This window comes from Xyrauchen texanus, chromosome 33, assembly GCF_025860055.1.
Source record: "Xyrauchen texanus isolate HMW12.3.18 chromosome 33, RBS_HiC_50CHRs, whole genome shotgun sequence".
NCBI classification, from domain to species: Eukaryota; Metazoa; Chordata; class Actinopteri; order Cypriniformes; family Catostomidae; genus Xyrauchen; species Xyrauchen texanus.
This window is the reverse complement of record NC_068308.1, coordinates 3019487-3031408: the sequence shown is the minus strand read 5'-3', so window position 1 is coordinate 3031408 and position 11922 is coordinate 3019487. Positions and strand designations below refer to the sequence as shown.

Below are 11922 nucleotides of genomic sequence, written 5' to 3'. Positions count from 1 at the left end.
TCACTGTAAGTGGCTCGAAGAGGGTGAGCAGAATTCTGCATATTTTTTAGACTAGAAAAGCAGCAATCAAAAAATAACACCATTCAACAATTAAGTATTGATGGAACAATTACTGACGATTCAAAGAAAATTGGCAAGTTTTGTGCTAGATTTTACAGTGATCTTTACACCTCTAGATATTGTCCCCAAGATGCCACGTTTCTTTAATTCTATTCCTAATATCAATCAGATTTCTGAAGCTAATTATGACTTTTGTGATGCCCCTATTTCTCTAAATGAAATTACTAATGCTATTAATCAACTAAAAATTAATAAATCACCCGGTACGGACGGCTTTACTGCCGAATTGTATAAGCATTTTTCTCTGAGCCTAGCCCCGTTTTTAAAAGAAGTTTTTGCTGAGAGTGTTTATAGAGGTTCCTTGCCACCTACATTAACCCATTTAATCCCAAATTTTTCCCAGACACAAACATATCCAAATCATGTGTCATTAGTATCCCTTTGAAACAATCAATCATCATTTTTACAAATTTTCATGGAAAAGTGTGTGAAAAAGTGTGTTTTATGATCGGTCACAATTGTGACCGGTGGGATACGGTGTTGTATCAACCATTGGACAGACTGAATATAGGTCTATTTGACCTGTGCAGTGTGTGTGTGTGTTTTTGTGTGTGTGTGTGTGTGTGTGTGTGTGTGTGTGTGTGTGTATATAAGAGTGTATAAAATCCTTATATCAAAGGCTAGTTATTATCACTTTTAAAAGTTCCAGCATTGCCGCAGTAGAAGGCCTCTTGGATCGCTTAAATACTCGATCTTTATTTTTGACCACTTGCAGTTTTGCCCTTGGTTCTTCTGGCTGACTTGGCTGAATCCTTTGGCACTCAGAGGCCCTTGCGTCTTCTGGCTGGCCCCTCTGGCGCTTAGAGGCCCTTTGGTCTTCTGGCTGGCCCCTCTGGTGCTGCTTAGAGGCCCTTGGGTCTTCTGGCTGGCCCCTCTGGTGCTTAGAGGCCCTTGGGTCTTCTGGCTGGCCCCTCTGGTGCTTAGAGGCCCTTTGGTCTTCTGGCTGGCCCCTCTGGTGCTGTTTAGAGGCCCTTGGGTCTTCTGGCTGGCCCCTCTGGCGCTCAGAGACCCTTGGGTCTTCTGGCTGGCCCCTCTGGTGCTGCTTAGAGGTCCTTGGGTCTTCTGGCTGGCCCCTCTGGTGCTTAGAGGTTCTTGGGTCTTCTGGCTGGCCCCTCTGGTGCTTAGAGGCCCTTGGGTCTTCTGGCTGGCCCCTCTGGTGCTTAGAGGCCCTTGGGTCTTCTGGCTGGCCCCTCTGGTGCTTAGAGGCCCTTGGGTCTTCTAGCTGGCCTTCATTGTTATGGCGGGAGGTGGGGGAGCTGGAACAGGGGAAGGGGGAAGGAGGTTGGGGAGGGAAGGGGGTGTGGTGAAGGGAGGCCATCATTCCAATCATGCTCTGTTTGCATAACTTCTGCATATGCATTCAACAGCCTTGCTGGCAAATGGCCTGTTTCCCCCTCATAGTCCATGTCAGACCCATCACTGTCACAATCACTGAGTACAGCATCTTTTTCATTTTGAGGGATAATTGCAATGCTGCATGCCTTGTCTGGGAACTCATCTTGATCCAACAAATCAAGAACCTGACTCAAAGTAAGTCTAAAAGAAAACACAGCAGAAAGTTTGGTAGTTAGCTAGTTAGTCTTCCTGGGGTCCGTGTGTGTGTGGCGTGCGTGCCTACCTGTAATTGCGTGTGTGTGCGCGTGCGTGTGTGGAAAGTTAGGTAGAAGTAGTTAGCTAGTCTGTCTGTCTGTGTGTGTGTGTGTGTGTGTGTGTGTGTGTGTGTGTGTGTGTGTGTGGAAAGTTGCAGTAGGTAGGAAGCTAGGTAGCAGCAGAATTAGCTAGCTAGCTAGTCTTCCTTGGGTCCGTGTGTGTGTGTGTGTGTGTGTGTGTGTGTGTGTGTGTGTGTGTGTGTGTGTGTGTGTGTGTGTGTGTGTGTGTGTGTGTGTAAAATTAGGTAGAAAGTTAGGTAGCAGCAGAAAGTAAGGTAGAACAGTTAGGCTATGTGTATTAGCATGTAGATACAATGGGTTATCCCACCGGTCACTATTGTTGCCGGTGACATGTTTGTGAGTTCTATGAGCACATTAAACAAAGTTGAGTAATTGCAAATGCATATATCAATACTAGACACCTTAAACATGATGTGTACCAAAAATCTATGTCCTATCTTTATGTTAACATACTTTACTAACCTTTTCTTTGGGAGCTTTCTTGCTGCCATCCTCTTCTCTTGGCACAAACAGGAAGTAAACAGCTCTGGTCATGTGACAATTTACAGTAAACATGCGACACTGCACATATTTCATTGAGACCCTTTATTATTTCAATATCTGCTGGAAATGCATTGATAGATCATTCAGTAACATTTTTATAGACTTAGAAATGAAAAAAAAAATTTACGGTCACTATTGTGACCGGTGGGATTAAATGGGTTAAGTCAGGGTCTAATTACACTCATTCCTAAGCCTAAGAAAGGTTCTCTCCTGTTAGATAATTGGCGCCCCATTTCCTTATTAAATAGTGACTATAAGATTTTTGCTCTGATACTTGCTAAGAGACTGAAATCCGTACTAGACTCTATAATTGATGAGAGCCAATCTGGGTTCATGCATAATAGACATATCTCAAATAATGTGAGATTGGTTTTAGATTTATTAGACTACTCTGAGCTAGTTCATGAAGACAGTTTTATTTTTTTCTTAGACTTTTACAAAGCCTTTGATTCTTTAGAACACGATTTTATATTGGAAACCTTAAAAAAGTTTGGTTTTGGTCAGTTCTTCTGCAGATCCGTCCAAACTTTGTACACTAATGGAAACGGTTCTATTAAATTAAGCAATGGTACATCCCCAAGGTTTGATTTAAAAGCGTGAGTACGGCAAGGGTGTCCTCTTTCTGTTTACCTGTTCCTTCTCGCTGCCCAACTTCTTAATTTACACATTAAAAACAGTCCTATTAAAGGTATTAGTGTGGCAAATAATCATATTTTAATCAGTCAGTTGGTGGACGATACAGCCCTGTTTTTGGCAGATGCTTCACAGGTTTCAGTTGCGATTAATCTTATTCGCTCTTTTTCCAAAGCTTCTGGTCTCACCCTCAATCTTAGCAAATGTGAACTGTTACCAGTGAATAACTGCTCTGCTTCTGTAGTGTGTAATATTCCTGTAAGAGATTCAGTCACATATCTTGGTGTTCATATCACCAAAGATAGAAAAGCCAGAGGTAAGTTAAACTTTTCTCCCCTCATTGAAAAAAATGCAAAAGGTTTTCAACCAATGGTTACAAAGAGATCTTTCTTTGAAAGGCAGAGTTCTAATCACCAAGGCGGAAGGTATTTCTCGTTTAACCTATGCTGATCTGTCATTACATGTAGATAACTCCTTTTGTAAATCTGTCGATAAGATGCTATTTAATTTTCTATGGAAAAATAAAACTCACTATATTCGTAAGTCTGTAGTTCTGAATTCTTACAACAAAGGGGGCTTAAATTTCGTAGACTTTAGCTCACTCAACAACACATTGAAGATAAATTGGATCAAGCAATATCTCAAACACCCTACTTCCATCTGGAATTTTATTTCTCATTATGTCTTTTCACAGTTAGGTGGCCTAAAATTTATTCTGCTCTGTAACTATAAAATACAAAAAATCCCAGTTAAACTCTCCAATTTCCACCAACAGGCTCTTTTGGCATGGGCTTTACTTTACAAGCATAACTTCTGTCCACAGAGGTGTTATATATGGAACAATTTTAATATTGTTTGTAAGAACAAGTCACTTTTTTATGATAATTGGTTCAACAATGGTATTTTATTAGTCAGCCAACTCTTTAATAAGAATGGACTACTATTCAGTTATTCAGAATTTCTTGCCAAATATAAGATCCCAGTAAGCCCAAGAGAATTCTCTATAGTTTTTGATGCTGTGCCCTCAGGTCTTCGTATGTTATTCAGGTCTTGTGATATCTCTCCGCCATTGTCAATGTCACCTCCTGATCCAACTCAGCTTCCGTTAGGTAAAGTCTGTTTCTCTACCAATAAAGCATCGAACTCTAAAATTAGATCCTTGTTTCAGACGGACCTAGTCTCTATTTCTCCTGCATCCTTCTATTGGAATAAGTTTGACCTTAACATTGATTGGGAAAAAGTCTGGTCCCTACCTCAGAAGTTCCTTTTAACTAACAAAATTAAAGAAGTCCCATTCAAGTTACTACACAGGTTTTACCCCACAAATGTTTGCTTAAATAAGTTTAGGAATGACATTGATGTAAAATGCTCCTTTTGTGGCTTGCATCCTGAAACTATTTCACATTTATTTTGGTCTTGTGAATTCACATATAAGCTCTGGAAAGACATTAATTAATTTTTAGTTGACAATATTCTTCCTGAGTTCTCCCTGTTCTACAAAAATGTAATTTTTGGTTGTTTTAGTGACCGTGGGAAGGACAATGGTGCACTCTTTCTAGTAAACCTAATTTTATTTGTTGCCATATTCCATATCCATAAATGTAAATTCGGTAATAAAAAAACACTTTTTTCAGTGCTAAAAACTGAAATGGAACAGTATATTTCTACTATCTCTTCCATGCAAAACAATAAAGCTGTTAAGACTGTGGTTAATTTTACTATATTCAATGTGTTTATTTGATTAATTCTTTTGTGTTTTAGTGTGTTTTTTTTTTCTTCTTTTTTATATTTTATTTTTTTATTTATTTATTTTTATGTTTTGTATGTATCTTTTTTTTAAAAAACTTTTGCTACTTTGATTGTATTGTTGATTACTTTCAATAAAGTAAAAAAATAAAAAATAAATAAAAAAAAATTAAGTGCTTTCAAGTCTCAGGATGTGTTTTTTTTTTTTGTACAATAGAAATAATTTTTATTTAATTTTTTACATCTATTAAGTCCAAGTATTTCACCTGTAATACATATATAAATCAGACACATTAATATTTATAAAATATATTTTATAAATATGTTATATATATATATATATATATATATATATATATATATATATATATATATATATATATATATTAAGATTGAGATTGCGATTAAGTAAAAATATTTATCCAGTAATCGCAAACGACTGTGATTTGTCCATTCTGACCAGCGCTTAGAAATGTAACTGGTACCTCATGACAATGCCGTCTAAGCGCTGATTCAGCAGCGGTCTGGACGATCGTTTACACCTGTAAATTACAACTGAATAGTGATACTGACAAACTTGAATTTTCACTGAATTGAAAATACACCGTGAAGAGCTATTCTATAATAATTTTTTTTGGACACACATCGTAACCGACCAATCAGAGACGGCATGGCCACGCCCATTTCCGGGTCCACCCACTGCTCGTCCAGCAGGAATGCTGACGTCAGTGTCAGCTGTGTTCACGCAACATAGTCATTCGGTGTAGTGTGCGCTCATGCCGGTAGGACATGCGGCCCCTCACAATAATATAGAATATAAAGATAATAAACAGTCCTCTTCTGCTTTGAATACTGTATATAAAGTGAGTATAGCTCTAGGTGGACACTTTAACGGGCTTGACTCCTGCGGTGGATTTCCACGCCCAGCTGTGCTCCCCTTGAGTCGGATGAAATCGTCCAGGCAGCCGTTCAGATAAGGTGTGGATTTATTTTTGATTAAATGTGCATTCTCTGTTGCTCTTTTTGTTTTATGTAAATAATGATTGTAGTTTGTTCATAGTGCTTTATGTATCATTGGGTCGTTCAGTCATTGTTTACATTGCTGGCTCATTATAGTCGCAGTGGAAGATGCTGTCACACATTCACATTAAAAACATTCTGCAATATACATAATCCCTATAAAGAAGCTTCTATTTTCGAAAACTCTTTTACATTGTAACTTGCTATAATAGAAGATAATAGAATAATCTCCATATTTACACAAGTCTGTTATAAAAATATGCATGTCATTGCTCTGTAATACAGCAGTAATCTTCCAGTTAAAAAAAAAGGAATAATATTAATAATACAAAAAAACATGTATGTTGTAAGATATAATACCTTTGACACAAAATAAGTTAAAAAGTTACATTTATAAAATATTTAGTTATTTAACAAACATTACAAATATCAGAATTTTTAAAGGGATGTTGTGAGTAGTCAGATGTTTAATGCCATTTATAGGTTGTCAATCAAATTTGTTTTTGATGATTTAAGTAGTATTAACATAATGTAACAATGTTACAAGGGTGTAGCAGCCACGGGGGACGTGTGGGACACGTCCCCTGCACTGTTTAAAAAGGTGATTTTTGTACCCTGCACTTTTCTGATCTAAACCCGTACCAACTTTTTATAAGTCGCTTTGGATAAAAGCATTTGCCAAATGAATAAATGTAAATGTAAGTCCAAATGGTGGATTTGTATACAGTTTTCATTGCATATTGTTACTTTGGGCTGATTGAGCGACCATCCAGACAATCACAGGTGTGTTTCATGAGCTGAAACAACCTTTACGCAATAGTCCGTCAGACAGACGGTCTAATCAATGCGGCTCGGTTCATTTCTACAAAGTTACTTTCAAAAATGCTCATTTATCCACAGGAGGACAATCCCTCTTTTAAGCACACATTGTAAGTAGAGTTTAATATTAATTGGAGTGAGTCTTCATTATGTTGTGATTTTTACATTATGTTTGTGAGGTAATAGTTTGACCGGTTGTTTTTGCCAATTTAAGCAGATTACAAGATCTGTGTTAAATATGTAAAGATATTTTTAATATCAGCTCCAGTTTTTTACCTCTGTGTTGGTGTGCAGTCGACAAAACCTAGGACAAAAGAGACCCACTTTTTTATACATGAAAACATACGGATGTTATTGAAACTCATTATAATTATTATAAGACTATTATTGTGTCTTTTGATAAAAGTCATGCTCAGCATCTCACAAACTGTAGGGAAATTATAGATTTGCTTTGTTCTTATAATGCTTAAAACCTTTACTGAAGTCTCTTTGTAGCTCTGTAGACATACACATTTTAAGGATTAAAAGTTTCTTTTGATCCTTGATTCAGTGACTAACTCATTTAGGATTTTCACATTTTGTCATGTTGCAGCCTTATGCTAAAATGCTTTAAATGATTGAGTCTACATTCCACACCCCATAATGACAAAGCAAAAACCAGATTTTTTTATAACTCCGCAAATGCAGTAAAAAGAAAAAACTGAAATATCACACTGACATAAGTATTCAGACCCTTTACTCAGGACGATGACCGTACACTGCATGCTCAAACTGATTTTTCACCAAACACGCTGGTCAATATTTCTTCATTCCTCTAATGCAACGAAAAAAATCCTTTCTTGTGTGTGTGATAACAGTTCAAGCTGATGATATGAACACTTTTGTGGTGTTTTGAAGGTCAGACACAGGTAATGATGTGTTTTGTGGAATGTGACGATCCCCATAGACATTTAGCAACACAGCGACTGATACCGATAAGGCAAATAATCATCTGTCATAATCAATGTAATGATCCGTGTCCATAATCATCTCTTGCATAATGCAGCTTGCTTATAGATATCATTTAGTCGAGCCTGTATGATAGAAATAATGAGTGTGCTGAACTCTCTGGGGTGCCTTTAATGACAGGAAATGGATTAGATGTCTTTTTGTGTCTAATACGATTACTTGTTAGTTAAGCTTTACTGATGCTAGTTAGTGAGGCATTGCAGCAGTTGGTGTGCATCTGGTTCAGAACATACCTGATAAAACACTCCATATCATTTGTACATTTTTCATTTGAGGGCCTTCCTGTGTTTTCCTCATACATTGAATGTCCCGTGAGTTAAACACTAAGAGCCCGTCCCCCGTATGTCGTCACTCTCCTCTCTGCTGCTCTAGGCTTTCTCGGATATCTCATCTCCATCGATAATTCATGTATTGACCTCTCTGGCTGGGTTTGTGTTGTTGGGTGTGGTTTGTGCAGTAGTCTGGGCAGGCCAAAAGATGTCTGGGCATGGTAGGAAACCAAGCAATGCTTGTGCTTTATAGACATGAGGTTTAAATACTTCTGCAGCTTGAGCAACTTATGAGCTTTATTCCAGCACTTCGTGAACTGTCTTCCTAGACATCATAATAGCAATGGGCATTTAGAGTAATTTTGTAGTTGAGTACGTAAAAAAGTTTGCATTCATTTTAGAATTTAAGTTAGTAAATAAAACATATGACACACACATGAAATGTATAGCTTATTGGGGTTTTCACTAGTGTCATCCATTGAGGGGTTTATAATAATTGTACTTTTATCAACCTTTTAACCAGTTTTTCTAATGAAAATTGAGCACTACGCGTGAACAACAACATCGAGATTAGAAAATGAAAAAAAATCAACAACATTTGCATACAAAAGACAGAAACATACATCCCAAGTCTTCTGTAGAGAAACTATCACTTTAAATAATGACATCATTTTCCATTTTGGGTCAACTATTCCTTGAACAACTGCCTAGTTTCCATCCACTTTTGGTTCTATTTTGTTATCGACAAAGTGAAAATGCATAATAATTATATAATAATTATAATAATTTTTTTTTGTTGAGAAATTTGCCGTCTTCTGCCTGTTTCCATTCAAATGACCTTTTGTCAATACAAATGGTGTATGTGATGACATCATGCCTAAAAAATCACTTTGTCGAATAAGTTTTGATTTATCGCAAAAGAAATCTGCCCCATACAGAATTGTGTGTTTATCGCTAATTCACCTCCCAGGTGTCACAACATTTATTCCTCCAAAGTTTTGATAAAATGGGGATAGTATTGAGACAAATCATTGAAATAAATAAGTCATTTTAATTTTACAAATAAATGCAATCAGAAGAGGAACAGTTGCCATTCTGATAGGACTGTAATATTGGTCCTGATGTTGTGCCTATTGCAGGTTGCCACCGGTTCTGACCCGAAATGAAGCGTCATGGCCCTGTTCAAGCTGGCAACCTGCATCAAGTATTGGGGGAAACTTTCAGTCTTAGTATAAGAACATCCATCGATGTATATATGATGTGTGCACAGATATTAAAGAAACATTGATGTGGTGTATCAGGGATTACATATGATACATTCCTGATATTCAATATTTGAACGATCATCTAATCTAAAGCCTCGCCATCACAACTGCATTATGTCCCGCATATTTCTCCAGCAACTTTTAACCACCAACTGAACTTGATTGTCATCTAAAATTAATTTAATGTCAAAATGCAATTTATATTTCCTGAAGCTGGTTTTCTGAAAGTGAACTCACTGCTGACTACAAGACAGGGTAAGACTCATTTAAGTTTGTGTAAAGAAAAGGCATGTATAAGTTTAAATATAAATATTATTTTCATTTGGTCATGAATTATTTAATACTTTATTCATTTGGTATTTCTAAAGTATAAACAATAATTTAATATAATTGGGCTGTTTGTGTTCCAATAAAGCACACTGATGTTTTTCTCCTAGTATTTTGTATTTATTTTTAATTTAAAACATCTTTGTGTACAGAAATTAAATATTTTTTGTGTTGTGGATTCATTCCATGACTGTCATCTATTATTTCAAATGGTCTAGAAAAGCAACATTAATAAATTAACTGATGTCTACCATTATTATATTAATCACAAACAGTGGCCATTCATTTGTTCTTCATGATACAAGATATTTGTGTTGGCACTCCTGGAAGTGTCATGTTTGCTGCATCAGATCTATATGCTGTTAAAGGAATAATTCACCCAAAAATGAAAATTTGCTGATAATTTACTCACCCTCAGGCCATCCAAGATGTATCTGTGTTTCTTTCTTCATTTTTAGGATTTAATTTCAGGCCTCCTCCTTCAAACAATGCAAGTTAATGTACTCCATTTTTTGACGGTCCAAAATGCATCAAAATAATCCACACATAAATAAATTCTTCTGAACCCAAACGATTGATTATTTTTAGAAACAAAATAATACTTATATACTTTTTAACAACAAATGTTCACTTCTGTACATCTCTGTGACGCGCACTCATGAGAGGGATGATGTAAGCTTGTTGCTAAGGTCCTGCGTCAGGTGGAGGAGGAGGCAGGAAGCGCATCGTTGTTTACAAGGGAAGTATTGCTGTAGATTTGTATTTGTATAAGTGTATAGTTCAAAATGGTCATTTTGGTGTGTATCCTGGATACACTTACAGAAACCCCAAAGAGAATGCACACCAGGAAAAATACGATAAGAAAGCATAACAGCTAGCGTTTTTAGCAACACGCATGTCTAGATATAGAACACAGGCTAAATATCAAAAATTACTCAAAAGCTTATCGTTGATATCATGGAGTTTTTTTATCATGATAAATATTGATATCGTTTTATTGCCCAGCCCTAGTTGGCCATAATTAAGGGAGCATTGTGTGAAGTGAGCACCATCACTATTTGAAAAAAAGTAATTTTTCATCAAATCTAGACAGGCCCCATTTCCAGCAGCATCACTCCAACATCTTATCCTTGAGTAATCATGTTAAATTGATCATTTGGTTCTAGAAAATCACTTGCCATTATATCAAACACAGGAGAAATATATTTGGTTCATTAAATTAAGCTTAACATTCTTAATCAGTCTTTGTGTTTGTTTTTGAGTTGTCACAGTATGCAATAGTCTGGCATGTCTTAAGGTCAATATTAGGTCAAAAATGGCAAAGAGAAACATCTTTCTCTAGAAACTCGACTGTCAATCATGCTATAAAATGCTTGAAATTGCCAAAAAACTGAAGATTTCATAAAAAGGTGTACACTACAGTCTTCAAAGACAAAGAACAACTGTCTCTAACAAGGACAGAAAGAGATGTGGAAGACCAGATGTACAACTAAACAAGAGGAGAAGTACATCAGAGTCTCTAGTTTGAGAAATAGACACCTCACATGTTCTCAGCTGACAGCTTCATTGAATTCTACACCCTTATAAGAGTAAATTCTCTCTTGACCTTCACACGAGGTGTACTATTATTTAAAATGTACTCAGAGTTGCTACCTATGCAGAGCATTTCAAATCAGTTCCATTTCCAATTAGGATGCTGCTTTAGAAGGTGTAGCTGCATACCCATTTTACTATTCTCTTCAAAGAGACGTTGTTGTTGTTGTTGTTGTACCCATCCAGAGTGCACAAGATTATGCAGAGATGCAAAAATCTCCATGTCCATCTCTCTTGTATATCTGTCAGCCTTGACAGGCTCTTTTCTGTTGGCTTTGAGGGCCGTTTTTCATCTTTTTTCCTGTTGGTAGGTGCGTGGGTTCTTGTGTATTATTTGCATGATGGGTTGGAATTGCAGCTTGTTTGTTTAGTTCAACAGGCAGCTGCGTTGCTGTCTACGAACCACGTTTTATTCTGCTTTGTTGTCCCATTACCTGCACTTTCAGATATTCAAAGTATTCTAATTCAGTCGTAACAGGTGCTCTGAAATAGAACAAGTCCACCCACAACAGGAGCACCATTGAACACAGGGCACACAAGGTGTGTCTAGCACCTGCAGGTGGCTTATGGTGCTTTTTACATACTGCATGTATTTTTCTTATTTTGCCAGCATTTGATGAGCTATCAGCTTTTGAGATTCACTTTGGACCAAAACATATGATGAGGCAAGAGTAGCGGTTTGTTTGTTTGTTGGTGTTGTGATGTGAATATAGCAGCTAACTTCATGTGCTTTAGTAGAGGACATCAGCATAGAGCTTCTGGGGTGAGACAATGTTGGTAGAAAATAAGGAGGATTTCTTGGGAATTTAATCAAAATCTCAATGGCCCATTTTTTTTTTCCCATCTGATTAGGAAAAATTATTTTTTCCCATCTGATTAGGAAAAATTATCTGATTAAAAATAATTTAC

General features: G+C 36.8%; 1 protein-coding gene across 1 annotated transcript in view; it reads left to right on the top strand.

The window, feature by feature from the left end:
• Window positions 1-5487: 5487 nt before the first annotated feature.
• The window catches only part of ccser2b (coiled-coil serine-rich protein 2b), a 125495-nt gene continuing 119060 nt past the window's right edge, over window positions 5488-11922 (top strand). The window contains exon 1 of the mRNA XM_052102781.1: window positions 5488-5690. The gene's annotated coding sequence lies outside the window, so the exon portion shown is untranslated. The remainder of the gene's footprint in view (window positions 5691-11922) is intronic.